General features: G+C 45.2%; 1 long non-coding RNA gene across 2 annotated transcripts; it reads right to left on the reverse strand.

The window, feature by feature from the left end:
• Positions 1 to 6,495, reverse strand: LOC308572708. 2 transcript variants are annotated; one of them, XR_014001843.1, is made up of 3 exons: positions 5,429 to 6,495; positions 3,375 to 3,522; positions 1 to 1,960 (listed from the first exon to the last, which is right to left on the reverse strand). It is a non-coding gene; the product is annotated as an uncharacterized lncRNA (long non-coding RNA). The 2 variants fall into 2 exon arrangements; XR_014001844.1 differs by having other exon boundaries at positions 1 to 1,951; positions 5,429 to 6,494.
• Positions 6,496 to 8,888: the final 2,393 nt, after the last annotated feature.

Raw genomic sequence — 8,888 nt, forward strand, 5'->3', positions numbered from 1 at the left:
CAGTATATAAATGTAATTTTTTTTTTTTAGTTTTTACTAATATTTTTATTACCTTTTGCTAATAAAATATAGCAAAAATAGTTTTAAGTAATGCATATAAGAAAGTAAACATCAAGAACCAAAGAAGAAGCGTGTCGAGTATAATTCAGAGGGGAAACCTGACATATTAAAGTAGTTGCCAAGTCAGCTGCAATGTAATAGATGAATTAAAAAACGAAAGAAGCCTAATTTACCCACCGTGACTTATCAAAGCTCTCCATCAGGATAACTAGGTAATTGGAGGAGAAAGAACCAGCATTGTTCTGTTAACATATGTGAGAATTGGAAACTGAATGCAGCCGGATTTTATCTCTCCAAGACAGCCCACAAACAACTCCGCAGTGGTGCATTAATTTTTTTCAGACGCGGCCGTTTCCAACACCCTGTCCAGCCATCCCTGCAAGGGAAAAATTGGCTGCCAGCTTCCACATTGGAGCAATTTCCATGCCAGTTGGTAAGACCACCAACTCCTTATGAATCACTTGTATGCTAGGTTGATCCTAAGGGATACTCATCCCTGTTCCAAGCACTGATGTAGAAACTTAAGTGGGCTGCAAGCAAAGGGAACCCAGCATATAAATAAATGCAACACTCTGCCCGTCATTTGCCAGCCCCCAGCAGGAAAGTGGAGATATATATGTATATATTCATATATAAAATTTAAAATATATAAAATCGCACGCTTGTAAATTTTGTGGGCTTACTTGCCTACGATTTGGGGTACCCTCTAAGGAAAACATGCTGTCGTTCTTATTTAATTTGACTTTGACTTTTAAAAACTAATTATTAACAGTTTAAGAACAGTGAAATGCTCCTGTTCCATATCGCTGCTTGGTCGTTCTAATCTAAACCTTAAAATAAAGAATCAGTTTGCCCCTTTTTCAGCACGCATCTCTCAATGCACTGTGCCTGTTTTTAAAAAAATAAGAATGCGATGTGCGAAGAAGCTCCGAGCCAAGGTTTCCTGCTTATCTCCGCCAGGGGTCAGCATTGGGCATTTTCCCCCCCTTGCCTGTAGAATGTGCGCCAGCATCCCATTCTGGGGCGATGCTAAATGACCATCATTACACCTCCTGCCTTAATTAAATTGGCGAGTTGCAGAAGGGGGTGGGATGCTCTGCAAAGCTGCCATCTGGAGGAGGAGGGTTGCCAGCTGGACCCTTCCCCACCTCGGATGCTAATTTGCCCCCTCCTATTGGCTGCCCCCCAAGAGCTCCTGGACCAGCCCCAGCATCTGCCAGAATGAACTCTGCCTCTCTCCATCTTTCCATGCTGCATGTGGCTGCCTTTTCTACAAGTTCCGAGAGATTCCAAGGAGGAGGAGCCGAAGCTTTTGTCTGAAGCTTGTAGTCCTCCATGCTGCGAATCTCATTGATCCTGCTATCCCTTCCTTCCTCTTGGGGATATAAGCAGCTGTGGCCCTTAGTCTTCCCCACCTAGATAAATGGCTTTTTGCCACAAGCGTGCGCCGGTTAGGGTTTTGGTTATTATTATTATTTTGGGGTTTTTTTACAATAAAATGTAATCAAAACATTAAGAATTCTCTGAATTATTTGACATCCTCCCTCCCCTCTGTGGAGTCCATTGATAATCCTTTTTCACCGCATATCATAACGTTCTCTAGTTGTCCATAAAACTATCCATAGTTCATTTCACATTGCAAGAGTTATTGTATTCCTGCCAATGTGTTAAGCTGCTTACAGTGTTCTCTCAAATAAGTTAAAAATTTTCCCCAGTCCTTTTTGAAGTTTTTCTCACCCTAGTTCCTGTTTTTTCCATTCAATTTGGCCATCTCAGCATAGTCCATCAATTTTATTGTCCACTTGTAGGAATCTTGTCTTCCTTCCATCTCTGGGCTACGCCATCGCTGCATACATGAAAAGTGTTTTTTGCTCCTTTGCTATCTCCGCACCTATAATTCCTAATAAAAAGGCTTTTGGTTTTTTAACAAAAGTTATTTTAAACATTTTTTTAACTCATTCTAAATCATTTCCGAATAAGCTTGTTTGGTCTTGTTCTAAATGTAGTTGCTGTTTTTCCCCCCTTTGACTGTCTTTAACTATTTTCACCTTGAGACAGCAGCTCAGAAGGCAACTAATAAATTAACTTCCTAATAATAATAGCAGCAATAATAGTTGGGGTGGCACATCCTGTTTGGCCACTTGAGGTTACCACCTCAAGTTAACACGGTTTCAGGTGACAGCTTGTCGATTCTGGGCAAGAAACCATGTGAGGTTGCCCCAAATCGGTGAGATCTCACCCCAAATTGGTGCTGGTGGCAGGGGATACTGTCACAGGGGCTTCTGCCACCTGAGGCAGCAGCCTCACCCCATCTAACAGCTGGGCCAACCTTGATAACAGTCACTGTCTAGTGGGTGAGTTTTGGTGAAGGACCTTCGTTCTGTGGTAGGTTTCCTGCTGTCAGTCAGTGTATGCACTATTGGGCTACATGGTCTGGCTGGGTGTTGTTGTTGAATTGGGGGCTTTCGGCAATGAAAGCAGATACTCTGTCTCTGCACCAAAGTCCTTCCCCAAAACTCACCCGCCAGACAGTGTCCATCCACCCCATCCAGCCCAAGAGGCATAGCTGTCAAGCATCCCTTATTTGGCAGGACAGTCCCTTATCCCAGCGCCATGTCCTGCTGCTGTCCCTTATTGATGATGCCCCTTAAATTTCCTGGGTTTCAAAGGAAGCAGCTCCTCTCCCTCCCTCCCTGCCGGCCAGGGAGGAGGGAGGCTCCAACTTTGTTGCTTGGCTGCGTTGCTCACCCAATAAGGAGTCTAAGAACGACTGGGGGGTGGAGCTTGCATGCCTTGTGCCAATCAAATCGGCCGCGTTGCCTGGGGACTCGCCTTTGCTCAGCGCTTCCCAGCGGAGAGGTGACAGTGGTTTTCCTTGCTGCATCCCCTTTGCTGGGTTGCTGCGCTATGGGAACTACCACTTGAGGCTTCGTTTGGCTGCTGGTTGACTAAAATCCCTGATTTTGGCTGCTGATTCCTTATTTTCGAGACTGCTGGTCCCTTATTTTCAAATCTGTAAGTTGACAGCTAGAGGTGGACCTATATGGGGCTCAGTTAAAGCCACTTCCGCCCTTCGGAGGAGGTGGAATTGTGGTCTTCACAGCCCCACCACACGCGCTGCGGCTGGAACCCAGCCCCCGCGAGACAGGGGGGATTCCCGGCCGTGTCACCTCCTGGCCAGCCAATCGGCTGACTCTAAGGGTGTGTCCTGCCCTATTTAAGGCAGGACGCGGCCAGGGATCTCCCTCTTTGCCTCTTTCCAGCTGTTCCTGCTTTTCCCACCCTCCCACCCTATAAGGTTTTCCTTCTTTGACCTTGCTTTGGACGTTGTTTGGTCGCCGTTGAGGGGCCTGGCAGGAATTTTCCCACTTGGCAAATCGGCACCGGCCACTTGGTTTTCGCCTACCTCATAGCAAATCGTCACAACTTTCTTGGTATTGGTGGTTAGGCATTGGTATTGCTCTGTAGATGGAAGAGGGGAAGTTACAGTATCACCTGCCCCGTATATTGAAGGGTAGTCTGGTAAAGGATTCTGGGGGGCGTGGCCCTGTCCGAAGCCTAAGGAGTTGAGGGCCTAAGGCACGCCCCCTAGTGGTGACCCCGGGGGAGTTCCTAGTTGATGTGCATCAGCAGGACTCCCCCTACTGGTGGTTAACCCTTCAAGCGGACGGACTGAAGTCGGATATAGTCAGTTAGGATCAATGCCTAAGCCAATACCGCTCATCACCTGTAACCAATAAAAGTTGTAGCCTCATTTAGCCCATTAACCTTAATAATTGTGTCATGTGTCATTATTTCCACTGGGGGGGGGCGGGAACTCGCCATGCAAAGTGCTTTAAATTGAGACATCCTGATCAAATTTGCAGATGACACCAAACTGGGAGGGGTGGCTAACACCCCAGAGGACAGGATCACACTTCAAAACGACCTTGACAGATTAGAGAACTGGGCAAAAACAAACAAGATGAATTTTAACAGGGAGAAATGTAAAGTATTGCACTTGGGCAAAAAAAATGAGAGGCACAAATACAAGATGGGGGACACCTGGATTGAGAGCAGTACATGTGAAAAGGATCTAGGAGTCTTGGTTGACCACAAACTTGACATGAGCCAACAGTGTGACGAGGCAGCTAAAAAAGCCAATGCAATTCTGGGCTGCATCAATAGGAGTATAGCATCTAGATCAAGGGAAGTAATAGTGCCACTGTATTCTGCTCTGGTCAGACCTCACCTGGAGTACTGTGTCCAGTTCTGGGCACCACAATTCAAGAAGGACACTGACAAACTGGAACGTGTCCAGAGGAGGGCAACCAAAATGGTCAAAGGCCTGGAAACGATGCCTTATGAGGAACGGCTAAGGGAGCTGGGTATGTTTAGCCTGGAGAAGAGGAGGTTAAGGGGTGATATGATAGCCATGTTCAAATATATAAAAGGATGTCACATAGAGGAGGGAGAAAGGTTGTTTTCTGCTGCTCCAGAGAAGCGGACACGGAGCAATGGATCCAAACTACAAGAAAGAAGATTCCACCTAAACATTAGGAAGAACTTCCTGACAGTAAGAGCTGTTCGACAGTGGGATTTGCTGCCAAGGAGTGTGGTGGAGTCTCCTACTTTGGAGGTCTTTAAGCAGAGGCTTGACAACCATATGTCAGGAGTGCTCTGGTGGTGTTTCCTGCTTGGCAGGGGGTTGGACTCGATGGCCCTTGTGGTCTCTTCCAACTCTATGATTCTATGATTCTATGAGACAAAGCCCTTTTGTGGCTGGGGGCGCCAGCGCATACAGAATAGTTAGCTGCTCTTGAAAAATGCTTTAAGTCTTTTTAAAGCTCTTTACCACCAAGCGACTTCCTGCTTTAATGTTTTTAACGTAAAGCACTTGGCACGTAATGTGCTTAGACCGGGCGATGATGGCTGATTCATAAATCTGAAAGCCACATCAAAAACTTCAACGGTGTTTCCCGGCTCCTTATTCCTCATTCCTTTCAGTAGACTTAAACCCCACTTGCATACCCCACAAATGTCCCAGAAAAGCCGGGACACCCCACGTTTTTCGCAAGAGAACAGCGGCCATTTGAGGAGCAACAATCTTGTGTGATTTCATACCTCTGTCCCCCTAAAAAAAAAGAGCTCTTGTTCAGAGCCACAATCTCACGCAGTGCCCCATAATATGCATTTTCAAATGACATGCTCCCCCCCCCAGAAAACACTTTTTTCAGTGGAAAATTGCAGCGCGAAATCGCGTTTGATCATGGCTCCCAAAATGGCCGCCGTGCTCTCATGAGAAAAAAAAATGGGAATATGGCATCCAGGAAGATGGTGTCCTGGATTTTGCTTTTGCGGTGTTGGAAGATATGCACTTGCACTATACCTTTTTAAAGTAGTATGATGCCATTTTAAACACTCGCGGCTTCTCCCAAAGAATCCTGGGAACTGTAGTTTGTTTGAGGTGCTGAAAGTTGTTAGGAGACTCCTATTGCCCTCAGTTCCCAAAGTGGTTTAGCAAACAATCCCTCTTCTGAGGGGATTCTGGGAACTGCAGCTATGGGGGGGAATAGGGAATCTCCTAACAAGTCTCAGTCGTACCCTTAACATACTACAGTTCCCAGAATTCTTTGGGGGGAAGCCATGACTTTTTAAAGTGGCATGATAACTGCTTTAGACTTATAATCTGAATAGCGCCCTAGTAAGAAAATTCAGATGCGCCTGTCTCACCACCCCAATTCAGCTATCTCATACCACACTGTCCCCTTAAGATAGACCAGCATTCTCTAGTCAGAACCCTTGTTTTCACAAAATGCGCTTTAACACATGATGACCCCAGGCCACATTTATGAATCAGGAACTAATAGTTTCTACAGGAACCCACCTCCCAATACACTTTGGGTCCCTAGAATTGTGTCTGGCCCTATGAAGGTGTGTCTGGCAGATTTAATATATATATTTCACTATATGCTGAAGACATACCTGTTCTCACTGTGATCTTTCACGCCCGAGAACTATGTGTATCTAAGGACCTACCCTAGTCTCCTGATTGTAAATTGCTTTTAATGGGTTTTAATAGTTTTACGTTGTTGTAACCTGCCCTGAGACCTGATGGAGAAGGATGAGTAAGAAATGTAATTGAGGATGATGGCGATAATAAATAATAATTGATGTCTATTAAGAAGCGCATGTCTTACACAGAGGAATTCCAGCCATGTAGAAAATTGTTCACTGAAAAGATGGATTTGTGTTTTATTGTACATCGTTTTAATTTTTGTTAAGCTGTTTGGGGATTTTGAAGTGTTATTTCCCTATATTGTATAAATGTTTCTAAAAAATAAATCTGTAAAATAATGTAAATCGGTAAAGTTTCTACTGCTGTTTTAGGTCTCTCTTATTCATAAACATTAGTGTTACTGCTGTTTTTATGTGTCTTTTTTCATTTTGGAGGGGGTCATATTTGAATTAAGCTTCTAAATCAGGCATAGGCAAACTCGGCCCTCCAGATGTTTTGGGACTACAACTCCCATCACCCCTAGCTAACAGGACCAGTGGTCAGGGATGATGGGAATTGTAGTCCCAAAACATCTGGAGGGCTGAGTTTGCCTATGCCTGTTCTAAATTTTGTGTTGTTGCTTTTACTTGAGTGTTGATTGTAAGCTGCCTTAATTTTTTCAAAAGATTTAAAAGAAATGTTAAGGTGGGGTAGATTTTTAAATTTATTTGTAAAGCAGATGATCTGACTCCACCATATTTTCAAGCACTTCCTAGGACTGGAGAGGAGAAGATGACAATGGATGCCAACCCCATTATATGAACAGATCTGAGGAGCCCAATCTCAAAAATAAATAAATCTAAGTTTGTGGGGGGGGGGGCATGGCTTCCTTCTGTGCTCTGGCAATGCAACCCCAACCTTGCTTCTTAAAGACCTCTCCAGGTTTCATGGTGATCTGTGCTCATGATGGCATTAGGGCATTTGCCCATCCCTAATTTAATTTAATTTAATTTAATTTAATTTTTATTTATTAAATTTGTATACCACCCTTCATCCAAAGATCCCGGGGTGGTTCACAGCAGAGAAACACAAAACAAAGCCACAAAATGCAGTGCAAGTGTGCTTAGTTAGGACTGCAGCTCTTGAAATAGGGACTGGCCACTGCTTCAGGTAAACCTCACCAGACATGCAGCGTCTGAGTCATATCCAAAATACCCACCATCAAAGGACCGTGATTCATCATGCTGGGCCCTGAGGAGACGGGCAGGCATGTGCTATCTAATGATTAGCCTGGTCACCTTTTAGGCAGCTTCCCCCTTTCACCAAGGATGGATGCTAAAACGGCAGCCCAAAGTGTCCCGCTTTGGACATAAATCTCATTCCATCCTGAGAGAGGCCCGTTCAGGATGGGGATGGTTAGAAACACATTCTTCTAGTCCAGTGATGGTTGTGCAGGTGGTGTCTGGAGCAGCGGTTTTAAAAACAACCACAAAGTTTAGGTCCATTTAGGGGGGGGGGGGGCTTTTTTCAGCATGAGGGCCACTGTCCCTCAGGGGCAACCTTTGCGGTAGGACATGCTGGGCATGGGCATGCAGGGAGCAACCAGTGCCCATCTTAAGGTAAAGGTAAAGGGACCCCTGACCATTAGGTCCAGTCGTGGCCGACTCTGGGGTTGCGGTGCTCATCTCGCTTTATTGGCCGAGGGAGCCGGCGTACAGCTTCCGGGTCATGTGGCCAGCATGACTAAGCCACTTCTGGCGAAACGAGAGCAGCGCCTGGAAATGCCATTTACCTTCCCGCCGGAGCAGTACCTATTTATCTACTTGCACTTTTTGGTATGCTTTCGAACTGCTAGGTTGGCAGGAGCAGGGACTGAGCAACAGGAGCTCACCCCATTGCGGGGATTCGAACCGCCGACCTTATGATCGGCTCTGTGGTTTAACCCACAGCGCTACCCACGTCCCTTCAGTGCCCATCTTACTTTCGTACAATAAGCAAAATTTCAGCCACGTAGAAGTCAACGGTACATAGGAACAGACGAAGTGTGCTCCTGGATCAGGCCAAAGCATCCTTCCCTCAGAGTGTCCAACCAGATCATCTTTAGAAGACATCTGAAGACAGCCTTGTATAGGGAAGCCTTTTGTAATGTTCTGTTGTGTTTTTATATATGTGGGAAGACGTCCAAAGTGGCTGGGGCAACCCAATCAGATGGGCGGGGTACAACTACTTCTACTTCTTCTTCTTCTTCTTCTTCTTCTTCTTCTTCTTCTTCTTCTTCTTCTTCTTCTTCTTCTCCTCATGCGAAACCCACAAGCAGGACCTGAGGGTGGCAGCATACATCTTACCAGTAAGTTCAATTTCTCCACATTGACACATCTGTTTGTGGCGTTTTTAAAGTTCCCGTGAAAACCCACCAGCATTTTAGCTGCCCATTTCTCCTAATATATTTTTCTACACACTGTCTTGCAAAACAATTATCCCAAATACAATGCACAGTTGTTATGCCCTCCTCACTAATATATGCTTGTTTATGCGGACTTTATCCTAGTAAAAGCTGTGGAACTTCCTTTCCACAGAGGTGCCTCATTATACAGCTTTCTTTGAATGCTGAAGACACATTTCTTTACTTTGGCTTTTGACATTTGAGGTATATATTTAGCACCCGCCTAATTTCTGTGATTGTTTCATCTTGTCTTTAACATTGTTTTAATTGTTGTAACTCGCCCTAGGACCTCAGGGTGAGAGGCAAGCGTTGTAGTAGTAGTAGTAGTAGTAGTAGTAGTAGTAGTAGTACCCCACACATCTGACTGGGCTGCCACAGCAATAATAAAATGCAGTTTTTGTCACACAT

Source organism: Podarcis bocagei (assembly GCF_964188305.1).
Source record: "Podarcis bocagei genome assembly, chromosome: 13".
NCBI classification, from domain to species: Eukaryota; Metazoa; Chordata; class Lepidosauria; order Squamata; family Lacertidae; genus Podarcis; species Podarcis bocagei.